The sequence below is a fragment of the Dermacentor variabilis genome, unplaced genomic scaffold, assembly GCF_050947875.1.
Source record: "Dermacentor variabilis isolate Ectoservices unplaced genomic scaffold, ASM5094787v1 scaffold_17, whole genome shotgun sequence".
Classification (NCBI taxonomy): Eukaryota; Metazoa; Arthropoda; class Arachnida; order Ixodida; family Ixodidae; genus Dermacentor; species Dermacentor variabilis.
In genome coordinates, this window is record NW_027460335.1 from 3,810,690 (window position 1) to 3,827,308 (window position 16,619).

At 48.5% G+C, this 16,619-nt stretch overlaps 1 protein-coding gene across 1 annotated transcript in view; it reads left to right on the plus strand.

The window, feature by feature from the left end:
• LOC142568175 (uncharacterized) overlaps positions 1 to 16,619 on the plus strand; it is a 337,975-nt gene that overhangs the window by 261,962 nt on the left and 59,394 nt on the right. The gene's annotated exons all lie outside the window — the stretch shown is intronic.

Here is a 16,619-nt window from a genome sequence, read left to right on the forward strand (position 1 = left end):
ACCTGTGAATTACTATTTCTTCTAGTTTTGGTGGCAGTTCCAAAATAAACATGCTATTTGTTTTCGTTAATCTCTCTGTGTAAGTAGTCCGCACACCGGCAATCTTCAGAGGCCCTTCTCAGACGCAACATCCTCATTGACATGGACCTGCCATGGTTGCTGAGTGTCTAGGGTGTTGGACTGATAAGCGCGAGGTCGCGGGATCGAATCCCGGCCACGGCAGCCGCATTTTCGAAGGGGGCGAAATGCGAAAACTCCCGTGTACTTGGATTTAGATGCACGTTAAACAACCCTAGGTCGTCCAAATTTCCGGAGTCGCCCACTACGACGTGCCTCGCGATCAGATATGGGGTTTGGCACGTAAAAACCACAATCTTATCTCATTGGCATGGATACCCACAGTGGTTCCTTAGTGACTTTGGCATTGCGCCGCTGAGCATGAGGACGCGGGATTAAAGCCCAGCCGCGCAGGACGTATTTCGATGGGGTCGAAATGCAAAAACGCCCGTGTGCCGTGCATTGGGGGCTCGTTAAAGAACCCCAGGTCGTGAAAATTATTCTGGAGTCCCCCACTACGGCGTGCCTCACGACCAGATCGTGGTTTTGACGTGTAAAACCCTGGAACTGAAAATTTGCCTAGATCTACTGGCAGTGAATCGCTTCCTTGTACTTCTTTTGTTAACGGTCTTTTCACCAAAACAGTTATTGGGGATGTTCCCCTCTCCATTAGTGACCCAAACATATTGCCATTGGGCGGATAAATATTCACACACCTCGGTGTAGCAGTCGCCGCCGGCGTGTTTAATCACCGTCATACTTAGGCAGAGCACACAAAAAGCCCTATGCCATCCCTCACCGACGCAAATGAAAACATCTCGTTCACTTTGATTTCTGGCCAGGGAGAGCACATTCCTACAAAAAAATCAAATTTGATTTGATTCGGAAGATAACTAGCAAGTGTTAAATAATTAACAGTCGATTTGCTGTCATATCTACCGCTGATGCCTTCACGTCAGAGTGTCAAATGTGCTGCTACGGGTTTTACCGTTAAAGCGGCTCTTAACCATTCTGCGCTCGAAGACGAGCAAGGGGTTTCTGTCACGCCTAGGTATCCTCCCCACAGGCGCTCTCTCCTCCTCACCACTAATTTCACAATTAGACGTTAGGTTAGCACCAAACGTCATGGTGGCACTCTTTTACTCTTTGCAAACACCGTTAACTCCCGCTTATCAGGATTTCGATAAGTTCGACTGCACGCCGTTGACGTCGCACGCGCAGCATGCTACACAAGTTGAATTGGGGTGATTGCGCGCAACATGTAACTGAGACGACAGGACGAGCGGCCGTGCGACTGCATGGCAAAGGTGTGTGATCCTGAGAGATAGTGTGGTTGTGAAGAGGAAATGGCGCTATTTTCTGCAGCAGGCCCTAAGGCAGCACGACCCAGCGCATTGGAGGAGGGGAGAGGGACATAAAGACGAATGAAAAAAGAGAAGAGAGAGAAGGTCGAGGCGATTGCAAAGCTCGCTACCGTTAGGTACCGCCGTCAGCGGTAGCCATGCGGCGCAATCACAATCTACACGACAGCCCCGCGTCCTCCAGGAACGTAAGAAAGTGCCTGAAGGCGCAGCCGTGGTGCGCGCCGGGTAACAGCAGCTGGGATGCCGAGACCGCCGGGAGTCCGAGGCGTCGGAATAAAACGTGGAAAGGAGCCCTCTTTTTGGAGAAGACGGGAGTGGAACAAAGTAGATGGTCGATTGTTTCGTCCTCGCCGCACGCTGAGCAGGCCGGGGATGAAGCCAGGCCTTTGCTGTGTATCCGGTACGCCGTCCAAGAGCAGCCGATCAGGAGCCGCAGCAGGAGAGACCGCTCCTGCCTTGTGAGGCCGCGTTCCGGAAGTGGACGGGAAGGGTCACCGCTGGGGACGCGCCGATCCGGGTGGAGCACCGTCAGGTGTCGCTACAACGTGCGCCTTGCATTGTCGAAGACCGTTACAGTGGTGCTGACTGGTACAGTGGCATATTGCGCTGCCTTTGCCAGAGCGTCAGCCTCCTCGTTGCCCTGGACGTCGACGTGAGAGAGGAGCCACCGCAGCGACAGCTTCAAGCCATCCGAACGAAACAAGGGCGCGAAGCTTTTACGTCAGCAGGGCAACGCCAAGGCCGGCGTTCTCCGGTCGATGAAGAGCAAGGCGCGGCGCCCGCGAGTCACAGACGATCACGGCCGGAGAATCCGGGGCGTCCTCCGCCAGCATGTCCGCAGCCCCATGGAGGCCAGCCACCTCAGCAGCGGTGGAGTTTGCCGCGAAAGGCCGCCGGCACACTTGCTGGAGGGCAGGGATCACGCAGGAGCCCGTGGCAGATCCGTAGTCTGCATGGACCGAGCCGTCCGTGTACATGTTAAGATGTCCGTCCTCGTCTGATCCTGATGGACAACTGCAGTCGAAACTGATTTCTCTCGTACTACATAAACCAATCGACAGATTTCGCCCTAGTCACGTCACGTGCATGACAGTGTTGGCGTCACGACGGGTTAAGAAGGGACCAAAAGAACCCGGCAGAGTAGCCTGTGGTTTTCTTCTTCTTCCCTTTATTATTATTATTATTATTATTATTATTATTATTATTATTATTATTATTATTATTATTATTATTATTATTATTATTATTATTATTATTATTATTAGACATGGTTTGGAGCCTTGCTCCCCGCGCCAGAACTGGTATTTTGATCTACCAAACAAAGCGTGCATAACAAAAGTGACGTTCAGCGTTGCTGGATTAGGCACCTTTTTGCTTCTACTGCGGAAAGTTCTGAAGATTTCTGATATGGGTGCGTTTAATGGTGCTAGCCTAACGCGCCCTCTTTCTATAGAATTCTATGTTTTATCCTGACAGCCCGTGTTTGCTTCTGTCAAGCCACTATAAATGTGTCTTCCACTTTCGGGTCAAGTCTGACGGCTGTGCTACAATCACCTGGTAGTATTGCATAGCAGAAGCAGTGCTGTGTCCCTGTTTCCTCACTGCGCTGGCGGAAAATGCGACCTACTGCTGTATACAGTCTAAATTTACAAACTCCTCAAGGAAGAAATCTAATATAGTAAACCTTCTTCATGGTCTAGTTTGTTAGTATCGTTTCTTGTATCTCCTCATGTGATTGTGTCTTTTTTTCGCTCTCTTCTGTTAAAAGAAAGACACTAAAAAACAAAACATCTGGTTGGCTGACACAACCATGAGTTATGTTACCTTATCCCAGTCCTCGTGAGCCAGCGAGCTCAGACGAATGTTTTGTGTAAATGTGCTGCCTTCAGTGACTTCAGGTTCCACACTAAGTGTCCTGCAAAGTCTATTTCATCATCGGAACTCCTTGTGCGGACCGAGAAAGCGAAAGAAAGGTGCGCAGTAGTGCGAATAATTCTCAATTTCAATCACGCATGAAGTGCATTTGGGCAACGTATTTTTGCTTGAGGCTCCCGCAATAAACAAGCCAGATCAAGAAATGCGCGAGTGATCGAGCTTGTGTAAAAAAAGAAATCTGGCAGAAGCTATATTATGGTGAATGTCGACGTTAATGTGATGTGCATTCGAGCATTGTAGCGAGACAGCGTATTGCTACCTTCAAAACGCGTTAATCTTGAGGCGTTTACGGGTATCGGGATCGACTTGCAAGGTTACCAACTTAAATTACATCATTTTCGCGATCAGCCTATCTTTCATTTCAGTTTCTTTCGAACGGTCCAGTTTGATCGGCATGACAGCCGTCCGCGCGAAGTGTGGCGAAGAGCCAAATAAAGTTTTCTTTCAAGAAACAGTATGCTCGAATGTCGCCATGCCACGTAGCCCTGTTTTCTGGAGTTCGCAATAATGGCTGTGACTTTCTTGACTGCTCAATATGAAAAGTTGCTCTAACGTGTCGGCGTGACCTCTATGAGCGCGCGTGGTACTCTCTTTTTTGAGTAAGGCGCAGAGAAGGAGTCCGTTATGATGTGGATGCTCAACTATGCTGCCACAAAGTGGGATAGTTCAACGATCAGGCGGCAGGAAGAAACGTAAGAGGAAGGAGGATTCCAACGCAAGAATAGCAAAGTTCGGTAAGAAATGCGCCAGACACTATAACTGAAATGAAACGATAGTATATATTTATTTATTTATCTGTTTATTTATTTCACCGCTTTCAAAGCCCGAAAGCGTTACGGCAGGGAGTGGTGAGCAATGAACAAAATAACGCTCTTCATTAAAGTCTTGAAGAAGACCGGTGAGGATCCCATGCGTTTCTCGAGCTATGCCCGAGTGCAGGGAAAAGATAAAATAAAACCTATCAGTAGACCACAGGAGGTATGTACGAGAGATTTGCTTAACATTTCTGTGTGAGCTTCTCGCAACCATTTAGTGGGTCTGCCACCATCTATTTGATGGATAACGTTGATTATTTAGCATCTTCACTAATAGTAGAAGACAGTACACTCAAGTCAATACGCACGAAGTCAATAAGCCGAAGTGCAGTGCGGGTAGTGACGGCATTCTAAACTTTATAATCAAGGATTTTACTGATATTTTCGTCCCCGACCTAACGTTCTTGCTTAATCTATCCACAGAATCCGGTGGTTTTCCGTTCCAGTGGAAATGAGCATTGGTTGTCCCGGTAATTAGGCCTGAGACCTCCTGTGATATCAATACTTTTCGTACTGTTTCCCTTCGTTATGGTTTTCGAAAGCTCTGTAACTGCTTATCTACGATCTTCCAAATTTTTACCTTAATAATACGTTCTCGCCCGTACAAAATCGTTTTGAGAAAGGAAGATAAGTAGAAACAAACTTGTGTGTCTTGCTTGGCTATATCCCATTAATAGTATTAAACCGGGGTCAGATTGACACAGCGTATTTTGACATTGTCAAAGCACTTGATGCCCTGTCCCAGCAGATGCTGTTCTCCAAATTACAGGCCTGTGGATTACGTTCTCGTTATTTTTGCTAGTTCGCTGGCTACCTGTCAAATCACCAAACAAGGTGAATCTTTCGGATCGCCCTCACGTCGTTTCATCTCTTTTTCTGGAGTCCCCGAGGGTTCTAACTTTGGGCCACGGCTCTTCTTGGTGTTTGCAAACGATTCACTATCGTGTATTTCGCATTTTGGGCTCTTACTGTTCGCCGATGACCTCAAACTGCATCGCAGAATGTTGAGCTCACAGGAGCGCTAATTGTTACAACGTGACATCAGTTGCATTAAAACGTGCTGCTGACTCAACAGGCCTAATTTGAATCCGGAAAGAAATTTCAGCAATGTCATTTACTAGGAAGCTTGACATGGTATAGTTCAATTATTGGCATTCAGTGTGAGAGATACCACGTTTATCGTTTGCAAGGTACTTCAGATTTCAAATGGACAGCAATCTGCACTTTTCTGTGCATTTATCAAGTGTTGCTAACATCAGCATTCAATCTCCTGGTGTAGTTTCAAGGTTAAAAATAACCATTCCTAGATATTAGTGTATTCGTGCTTTCTACTGTGGGCTGGTTCGTTCGCGGATAGAGCTCGCATCAGTTGTTTGGGACTGTGTGTCACTTTCTTAAAGCAATTTAGTTGAAAAAGTGCAGCGTAAATTTGTTGCGCATTGTCACGAAAGGAACGTTGGCCGACGCCGGTTTTATATCTATGAATTGATATTGGCAGACCAGGGTTTTGTGATACTGCGTGAAAGACGGCTTGATCGTGATACGATACTTTTTCGCCAAGTTGTGCGAGATGACCGTGACGGCCACATCGTTCACGTCCTTGCACTTTTGCATGCCGTCTCGCAAAACTACAAAGTATCGGCACATATTTGATCCTGAAGCTCTTTTGCTGTGCCTTATATCACGGCTTCACGAAACATACGATTCTATGTTTCTGTGCAGTGATCTTTTTCTCTGACTTCACGTGAAAGTTAAGCATACATTCTTGTGTGATTTTGGGGTCGTATATTAATCGCGGTCAGCTTTCTCATTTCATTTTCGCTTGTCCTATGTGCTGTTACTCAGTTAAATTTATTATTCTGCTCTTATGGTGCAGAAATTGCGAAGTATATGACGTAGTGAGTTTTGGCCAAAGCCCCAAGGCTCTTGGCAGCTACTAGAAATAAACAAATCGAATGGCACTCAAATCACATAAAAAAAGAACGTGCCGTAATTGGTGTTTCTGATCCAATTCCTGGCACGTTAGAAGAAAATTGCAGCTGGTAAAGGAATTCGTCAACAGTTCTGGTTCATGTGACCCTATTACATCATCATTTATAAAGGGTGTGCTCGTAACATCACCGAGTGAGATAGATAATGCCTTCAATGCTTAATACCTTCAGTTCACTAGTCCACTGCAGCCTTCTTTTCTTCACCCCACTAACCCTGAAGAAATTTAATCCGTCATTTTATGTTTGAACTCAACTGTCCCGGGTCTGGACAACACCTCCCCAAAACACATCAAATTAATTCGTGCCACAGTATTACCCATGCCACATATTTAGCCTTACTTTCAGATCTGGTGTTCTTCCTGACCAACTCAAAGTGGCGAAGGTCATACCTGTCTGGAAGAAATGTGACAAAACTTCATTTCAGTATTACCGTCCAATTTCTGTTCTTCCCATCCTTGACAAAGTTGTAGAGTAATTGATAGAAACAAGACTGCAGGAGTACTAAACGAAATTCCGCCTACTACTTTTTTCCCAGTTTGTATTCCGCTCAGGGTTGTCTACAGTCACTGCCATCGCACATATCACTCATGATAATAATTGTTACATTGGTCACGGCGATATTTCAGTTTCTATATTTATAGAATTCTCTCGGGCTTTTGCTTCGACCGAACATACCACTCTTTGTTCGAAGCTTGACTGTATGGTATCGCTAGGCCACCGCTATCACTGCCAAAAAGTGTATGTAATAAAGGGCAGCTTGTTGTTGTTCATCCTTGCTTTTCTAATTCCTGATTTATTATTAAAGGTGTTCCTCAAGGATCTACTTGAGGGTTCTTTTTGTTTTTAACACACATTAGTGACTTGCCTATTGCCTTACTCGCTCAAAGTGCATACTGTATGACGACGGCACCTCCATCTTTGCTCACAGCTCTGACCTTAATGGTTTAATTTTCGATTTGCAAGCAGATTTGAATGCCCTGGTGCAGTGGTGTTCTGCAATCCAGCTATCAATTGACCCATCTGGTACGAATTTTCATCCACCAGACAGGAAACTTATGCCTCCCTGCCTTATTTTCAATAGCCAGGCTCTTACTTTATCCTAGCATGTTACTTTTCTCGGAGTCATTGCTCACACTCATCTTAGGTCTCATAATCTGTATTAGAATACAGACGTCCACTCCTTAAATACGTGCCCTCCTTAAAACCACCGTTCTACTGCCGCCTCCATGCACTTACAACATCATATTACACCTTTATAAACAGCGATATAAACTACTGCCTCACATCATGGAGTCATACATACCCCATTCACCTCTCCTCATTGATTAAACTAAAAAAAAAGCCGTTCACACGATTAAATTGGCTCTATTCTTGTCATCTTCTTTCGCACTTTTGTTCGGCTTAATATTTTGCCTTTGTCTAGCCTTTATTTTTTTAATATGGGTATTATATTTTCTTTTCATTACCATGTTCCCAAATTCGACATTTCCCAGGAGATGTGTTCTTTAACCCTAATTCTACTCCCTTCCCTACTTATAGTAACTTGCTCTTGCTTAGTATCCGTAATAATCATGGTAGATCCACTTTGAATTTTTCTTCAGTATCATTCTGGAACAGTTTACACCCACATACGAAATCTGTAGCTTCCATGCAAATGCTTAAGGAAAACCTGAAAATATTTCTTATTTCAAAGCATAAATAATCTCACCTACCAGTGAACGTTATTGTAGAGCCATGTATACGTATTTTAATGCGTGCTCTCCTTCGTTTGCTTTGCTTTTACAGCGAAGCTGTTAGCCTCTAGTTGGTGGGCATTTTCCGTGTCCGCGTCCGTTAGCAAAAATGTGGGCCGATCCCCCCGGAGGTGATGCAATACCGGGCCGACGTTCGGTGGAGGTGAACACGGCTTCAATTCCTCAGCAAGGTGAAGCGAAAAGCGCATACATTTTTTGGAATCGCCCATACAACTTACAGAACAGCATTCGTTTCAATAAAAAAAATTCAAGGTCATTCCACCCTGCTGAGGTGAATGACCAGCGGAGCTGTAAACATCGCGGCAGTAAAGCTTGTGGCGAATACTTTATTGCGTCGATCATTGCCACTTGGTAACGAAGGTCACAATGGTTTTGTGGTCTCTATGATATACACTGATCGGCATATACACGCAACTGCGAGCGCATTGTTTGATAATGTCAAATCGATGCACATACGCCGCTGGGTGGTAGCTTGGCGCGGATCGGGGTGGAATCGCAAGCGATATGTCTGCAACACGAAATGCGTAAACCGTTCTCTTTTCGGTCCCAACGCATCCACATTGAAATCACCGACAACAACCACAAGGGTAGTGTCATGGCAACTAACCCACGCAAAGTAAGTAGCCATGAACCTTACGAGGCTATGAGCCACTGCATTTGTTGCTTGCTTACGGGGTATGAGCCATTGGTAATGACAGTTTTTGAGACGCTGTTCTGTATGTTGTATGCGGGATTAAAGAGAACGTAAGCACTCTTCGCTTCACTTTGCTGAGTGCTTGTAGCCTCTGCATTACGGCGCTTTATGAACCGTTGCATTTCTTGCTTGTTTACGCTGGTATGAGCTATTAATGATGATTGTTTTTGTGTGCGCACACGAACATTTATGACACCTTAACCATGTATAGCTCCGCTGTAAAACAAGCATCCGAACCACAGATTTGATAACCCGCGAGAAATTTATAAGGGCGTTCTATGCCGCTTCTTGATGCATGCGTTCTCGATGAATGGTTTCAATATCGGACTTCTGTACTGGAGGTCCTGTGTTCGAAGGCCACCGTCGAACATCTTTGATAATGTTTATTTATTTACTACACAGTACTTTGTTGTGAATGACGTGTTTACAAAGTCACGAAGGCGTTTGAAGCCAGAAGGACGAAATTTAGGCAAATCCGCGTACTTCCCACAATTCCCACGTTGGCTGAACCTCCCCGATTGCAGATTCCGTAGGCACTCCCGTTCCAGCACTGCTATGAGTATACCGCGCTGATTTAAAGCTCCCGAGAAACCACAAAATGATTACCACTACCAACAGTCTAAAGTAATAAAATATTTCATACGGCCATCAGCAGCTTTAGTTGTTTTGAAACAGCTCCGCTGGACAAGCACTTTCGCAGGGCCGGGATAGCGAGCCATTTTTTTCCCCTTACTTGACAGTTGTACTCATTTTACTTGCACAGGAGGTCCCGCCAACGGTGATTAAACCTTGCAACCTCCTTCTGCATGTGCACAAACTTTTTCTATATTTCTTATATATATGTAATAAACTTCAATAACGTAAGCGAATAACACGGTGCACATTTTTCCTTCAGCCCTCCACTAGAATGACATCGAGAGCCGAACCCGCGACGTTGTTTTCAGCTGCAAAACGCCATAGCCACTTAGTCTCCGCGGCAGCAGAAATTTCGGAGGAACCGTTAAGCAGATTGGAAATGGCAGTGTTGGAGCTATAGTTGCTGATGCATATAAAAACGCGGAAACTAGCGCTCTTGTAAAACCCCGGATCAATTTAGTACCCTTGATCGCAGTTCCCTCTCTACGGACGAGGAGCGCCAAGCGTGCTATAAATTATTGCAACCCGACGCGCGAAGCCGCTCGAACTTCGCGCGTCCCCTTCCAGGGACCGCAGTGCCACCCCTCGACTGGCTGCTGCACTGGCCTTCTCTCAAATCGCTCTCGACGCGGATGGGTTTGGTCGATTGCTCCCCAGAGGCCGCGGCCGGCGGATGGGAGGGAAATTGAAGGCCGCGCTTGTGGCAGGCGGCGGTGTCTCTTTCGTAGGATCCACGGCCACCGTTTGTCGGCCCGTACTTAGCGTCCTGAATTATTAGATCGTTCACAATGACGATCGGCGTCGCTGACGGAGCACAGTTCAGTCGAGGCGCGCGTGTCGTATTGTGATTCGCTTCATTAATGTGTGCAGTGCAAGTTTAACTTGGAATCGTGAGGTTCTGCTCTGACATCGCTGGAATCCAGCGTTTCCGTTTCGTATGCTGTTCAAGCCAGTAAAATATGGGGGGGGGGGGGGGGGGCTTAAGGGTGGAACGTTCTTATTTATTTATTTATATATATTGTTACGTCCAACCGCGTAAAAGGGACGCGTGGATCAAGAAGAGAAAGAAAGAGGAGAACGAAGACTGTGCAGCTGCCATTCCTGTTGTTCGTAGCCTGCCGTTCCTGCTCTCGTTTGTGGGGTAGACGTATACTCGACGGTCGCTGAGTGAACCGTGGGTTGCCATGCGGTCGAAACGGCCATGTTTCGCATCTCGTGTGGTAAGTACGCACCAGCGATGCCGGGTGTGCAACGGTACATCTCTTCCCGATGGAGCAACTCTTCGCGAACAATCTGCCGTATTGTTGATGGAAGGTCAACACACGAACTCGGGTCTACACTTGCCACCGTCGTGACATTAGCCAGGCGACCAAACTTCGGCATTATACGTCGCATCTTCAGCGTCTCAAAGGTCCTGCAGTGGCGAATGAGGTCAGACACGGAATCCAAGCTTTCTTTGCCGATCAAAAAATTGTAGACGTCTTCGGCTATCCCTTTCAACAAATGTCCAACTTTGTCCTCTTCAGACATTTGAGAGTTCACTATTTTGCACAGTTTCAGCACTTCTTCGATATAGGTCGTACAGGTCTCGCCGGGAATCTGAGCTCTTTGCGAAAGCGTCTGTTCGGCGCGTTTCTTTTTTGCGCTAGAGTCTCCAAAACACGCTCTGAGCTCCTCTACGAAAAGCTCCCATGAAGTGGTGATTCTCATACCAGACGAGTGCTGTGTCGGTAAGGGAAAACACAACATTTGACAACTGTGCGGTCGAGTTCCAACCGTTAGATCGGCTCACCCTTCGGTAGTTTGTGAGCCACTCGTCGACATCTTCTCCAGCTTTTCCTCCGAAAGTGAGTGGCACCCGGTAGTATTGCCACGGAACGCCAGGTGCTGGCCTTGAAGCCGCGTCAGAACCTTCGGGAATCTGGCAGGCGTATGCAGTCATGTCAGGTGATGGTGGCGGAAGTCCGGCAAGTCGACGGCTTCGGCGAAGTTGTAGCAGCGTAGGCTCCGTGGTTACGAGGTGTACCCCGCACCGTCCACCAATTTGTTACAACCACGGGGAAAAGGGGTTTATTTAGGCGTGCGAGAGCAGGAACGGTAGGCTACGAACAACAGGAATGGCCGCTGCACAGTCTTCGTTCTCCTCTTTCTTTCTCTTCTTGGTCCACGCGTCCCTTTTACGCGCTTGGACGTAACATTTGTTACAAGCACGGGGAAAAGTGGTTTATTTAGGCGTGCGAGAGCAGGAACGGCAGGTTACGAACAACAGGAATGGCCGCTGCACAGTCTTCGTTCTCCTCTTTCTTTCTCTTCTTGATCCAGGCGTCCCTTTTACGCGCTTGGACGTAACATATACCTCTCCTCGCAGACAAAGCCCACTGGGCGAGTCAACAAGCTTGTCGTGGCGTGCATGATTTCAACCGTGCTACATGCGCGACTTGTGTCCTAGCAGAACGCCTACCATTGTTCGTGAGGCGCGCGAGAGTATAGTTCACTTCGCTGACTTTGTCGATGACAACATACGGTCCATCGTAGTTTGCCAGCAGCTTTTGGCACAAACCGCGTTTCCTTGTAGGAGTCCAAAGCCAAACGAGATCACCAGGGTGATATGCAACAGGCCGATGTCGTGCGTCGTAGCGGGCTTTGGAGTTTTCTTGTGATGCCAAAGTCCGCAGACGCGCAAGTCTCCGAGCCTCTTCAGCAAGGCATAGCGTATCGGCGACCGTAGGAATGTCATGGTGGTAAAAAGGGAGGACAGTGTCGAGCGTATACCGGGGCGGCCGAGCATATAGAAGGAAGAAGGGGCTGTAGCCGGTTGTCTCGTGCTTGGCGGTGTTGTAGGCGTAAGTAATAAACGGTAGAGTGAGTGAGTGAGTGAATAAACTTTTATTTGGTCCAGCAAAGCGCGATAAAATGCGCACCCGGCTAATCCCACGACGGGACTGACAGATCTAGTCTGCCGGCCCGATCGCGGGCGCGCTGGACGGCCAGGATTTGATCCTCAAAGACAGGACTTCGCAGGAGCGCGTCCCACTCTTCCTTAGTGAACTTCAGGCCCAGCGACCCGCACTCCTAGAGCATATGAGGCAACGTAGCTACCTCACCACAGGCCACGCAAGAACAATTTGGATAAATCTCTGGATATATGCTATTAAGGGACGCCGGATTTGGGTACGAGTTCGTTTGCAGAAGTCTTAGTGTGACCGCCTGCGGCCTGCTTAGCTTGAAGTGAGGCGGGGGGAAAACCTTTCTCTCTAAGTAAAAGAATTTCGTGATTTCGTTGTGTGCGAGAGGAGCGTCACTGTGTCCGGGGAGAGAGTCGCCCGATCCGAGGGCACGGCGGTCGGTAGAGCCACGCGCAGCCTCGTGGGCAGACTCGTTGAGGTTCAGAGGAACCCCCTCAATCGCCCCGACGTGTGCAGGGAACCAAAGGATCGAGTGCATGGAGGTGTTGCCCTGTTTGGCGCCTTTCAGAATTTGCACTACCGGCCGGGCTACCCGGCCTTTCTGGAATGCCCTGATGGCGGCTTTCGAATCGCTATACACCCTGTCTCTCCGACCGTCTTGCATGGCGAGTGCAATGGCCACTTGCTCGGCGACCTCTGGGTTCGTCGTCCGGACGGAAGCACAGTTGATGACTTTGCCCAGCGTGTCAATGACAGAAACCGCAAAAGCCTTGCCATCACGGTATGCAGCTGCGTCCACGAAGCTTGCTGCGATTTTGTCTTTGTTTATTTTCTTTAGTATATTAAATGCTCTTGCCTTGCGACGACCTGCGTTGTGAACGGGATGAACGTTGCGGGGCAAAGGGGCGACCACGATCTTCTCCCCTATTTCTCTGGGGATTTGGGTGTCTTCAGCCAAGTTCTTGGTTGGTGCGAGTCCGATCTCCTCGAGGATACGCCTGCCGGCTGGCGTGGTGGACAGCCGAGTTAGCTGGGCCCGTTCCTGAGCCTCGGCCATCTCCTCCATGGTGTTGTGTATGCCGAGCCGAAGGAGGTCCCCTGTATGCGTTCTGACGGGCAGCCCGAGGGTTCTCTTGAAGAATTTTCTAATGAGGGCATTAAGCTTATCCCGCTCGGCTCTGAGCCAGTTGTGCATGGCCACCGTGTAGGTGAAGTGACACAGCACAAAGGCGTTGATGAGCCGAAGCAGGTTGTCCTCCTTGAGGCCACGATGTCTGTTCGTGACGCTTCGGACGAAGCGAAAAGCATTGTCGGTTTTCGCAATTATCTTGCGTAGCGCAGTGCCGTTGCCGCCGCGTGATTCTATGAACATACCCAGGACTCTGATGGTGTCGACCCTGGGTATCGGGTCACCGCTCCGAGTGAACAGGTGAATGTCACTTTCCGAGACCGGTTTCCAGCCCTTGTGATTCCAGCCCAATTCTTGTGATCGGACGCAACATACATGGAAAGCATATTTGTGATTGTCCGATTAGTGCGCTCAGTGAGGCCGTTCGTTTACGGATGATACGGCGTCGAGTGCCTGAGGTGCGAGTTACATAAACGCACAAGCTCTTCCACGATATCGGCCGTGAATTGACGTCCCCGGTCGCTTATAATAACACCAGGCGGTCCATGTCGCAGAACAATAGCGTGAAGTAAGAAGAGCGATACTTCGGTGGCGGTGGCTGATGGTATAGCCGCCGTCTCGCAATAGCGCGTGAAATAGTCGGCGCAGACAATTATCCAGCGGTTCCCCTTAGATGACTTTGGAAAAGGGCCTAACAGATCAATTCCAACTTGCCGAAAGGGTGAGCTGGAAGGCGGCACAGGTTGAAGGAGACCAGATGGGGCAGTGGTTGGGCGTTTCCGACGTTGGCACTGTATGCAGCTGGCGACAATATATTTATTTATTTATAAACAGGAAAAGGTGGGAGGTACGTTATTTCAAGGTCAATATATTACTATCACAAGCCTTTTCTTCGTTCTGTGCCTGAAATGCCTAATTCCTGCAAACAAAGATTACTGCACGGCCATGTGCAGTAACCATTCTGCCAGACGTGCCACTTGGCACCTAGCCGGGTGCGCGACGAGTTCGCGTCCTTGCTGGACCTGTAATAAAGTTTATTCACTCACTCACTCGCTTGGCACCTGATAGCTGGTAGCTGCGATAACACACACATCGATATATGTCTATGGGCATGAGTAGAAACAACGTACTAAAGACGAATGACAGTGAAAACACAATGCGAAAGTTGATAGATAGATAGATAGATAGATAGATAGATAGATAGATAGATAGATAGATAGATAGATAGATAGATAGATAGATAGATAGATAGATAGATAGATAGATAGATAGATAGATAGATAGATAGATAGATAGATAGATAGATAGATAGATAGATAGATAGATAGATAGATAGATAGATAGATAGATAGAAAATAAACTTTATTAAGATAATAATAGTAAAAAAACAGCTAATGGTCGGGGCCCTTAGTCCAGGGCTCCGCGGGCTCTTGCCATCTTCTCAGCTCTCTTTATCAGCTTCAGCTGGTCGTCGATGGTCGAGCTGTACAGCAGTGCCTCCCGTTGCTCCCTCGTGGTGTTCGTGTCTGGGTGTTGTATGCTGTGTAGTGTGCACTCCCACGTAATGTGGTATAGGGTTGGTGTGGCCCCGCACCACGAGCATTCGTCCCTGTACGCTGTGGGGTGTATGCTATGTAATATGTGTAGGTTCGTGTGAGTGTCTATCTGGAGCCTACGCCAGGCAGCGGCATTTTACTGCCTTTAGATTTCGATGGGGTGGTGGATATCGCAAGCGACGCCCTCTGCGGTAGTTCACGATGGCTGAATACTCGAGGTCGACAGGGTTCGGGTCTTCTGTAGCCGGCGTGTTGAGTGCTCGGTTATGTACGAATCCTCGAGCTGCTCTGTCGGCCTGCAGGTTGCCCGTGATGCCAGTGTGGCCCGGTATCCAGATGATGGTTTGGGTGGTGAAGACCTCAGGGTCCTCCTTGAGTATACCGGCTAGGACTTGTGCAGCAGGTCTTCCAGTTCTTCCCTGTAGGAAGTTGCGGCAGGCCTGCTGGCAATCCGTGGGGATCGTTAGTGGTTGGTTTGCGTGTTGGCCTTCGCGGATGGCTAACGCGATGGCCAGCTCTTCGACTTCCGTAATTGTGCAGGGGCGGGTCGATGCAGCGGAAGTAACGTGGCCTCGTTGGTCGCATACCACTGCCACTGTGCCCTTGTTGTTCGTCCCATACATGGCGGCGTTCGTAAGACGGGCCGTGGTATAGAACCTGAATGCTTTCTCCATGTACTGGGCCCTTGCTTTCCTCCTGCCGGAGTGTAGGTTAGGGTCCATGTTGCGGGGTATCGGGGCAACGTGAAACCTGCCCTGGACGTGACGAGGTATCAAGCAGGTTTCTTCGGTTCGTGTTGTTATAGCTGGGAACTCCGAGGTTTGTAGAACCTGCCGGCCCGTGTGCGCAAGTCTGTTGCGAGACGTAAAGGGTTTCTGTCAGTTCGCTGAGGGTGTTGTGCAACCCTAGCGCCAATAACTTTTCAGTTGATGTACTCGTTGGCACACGGAGCGGTCTTGAATGCCATCCTCAAAAGTGTGTCGGCCTGCTTCGTCTCGGACTGCGTGAGATGGTAGCAGGGCACGCTGTATGTGAGTCTGCTCACCACCAGGCTTCTGACCAGTCGGAGGGTGTCCCTTTCTTTCATGCCTCTGTTCTTGGATGTTACGCGGGAGATCATGCGTGATATCGCCTTGACACTGGTTTTGAGGAGTGTAAAGGTGTGTATGGCCCGCTGGTTGGACTGCAGCCACATGCCCAGCACCCTGAGCAATAGCTTCTCCGGTATGAGGTCCCCGTTCAGGCGTACCTCGAGTTTTCTTGTTGGGTCTGTGGGGACTGTGCGATTACGCCGGCCTCGCCAGACTCGTAGGAGCTCAGATTTCTCGGGGCAGCATTGTAGTCCCCGTTGGCTGACGTTTTCTTGGATGAGATTTGCTGCCGTTTGCAGCCGTTCTTCCTTTTCAACGAGGGAACCTGTTGTGGTCCAGAGTGTTATGTCGTCTGCGTAGATTGCGTGCCGAAGACTGCCAGTTTCTTGCCCGGTCTGGGGATCATGATTATTCGTGAGTGTTTCCACATCGCCGGCACCGTACATTGTTCCCAGTGTTGGTTGAGAAAGGCCGTGAACGCAGAGATAGACTTGTCGCTCATGTTTCTGATCATGGAGTTCGTGATGTGGTCCGTGCCCGCCGCTGTGTTACAGGTGGTGGCTGCGATGACCGCTCTCATTTCGTTTTCTGTGATAGGTTCGAAAGTTGAAGCTGTCGTTCGCACTTTGTGCGCTGTTTCTAGCCTTCTGAATGTGCCAACTCGCCCAGCTCTCGGTTATTCTATTAATTG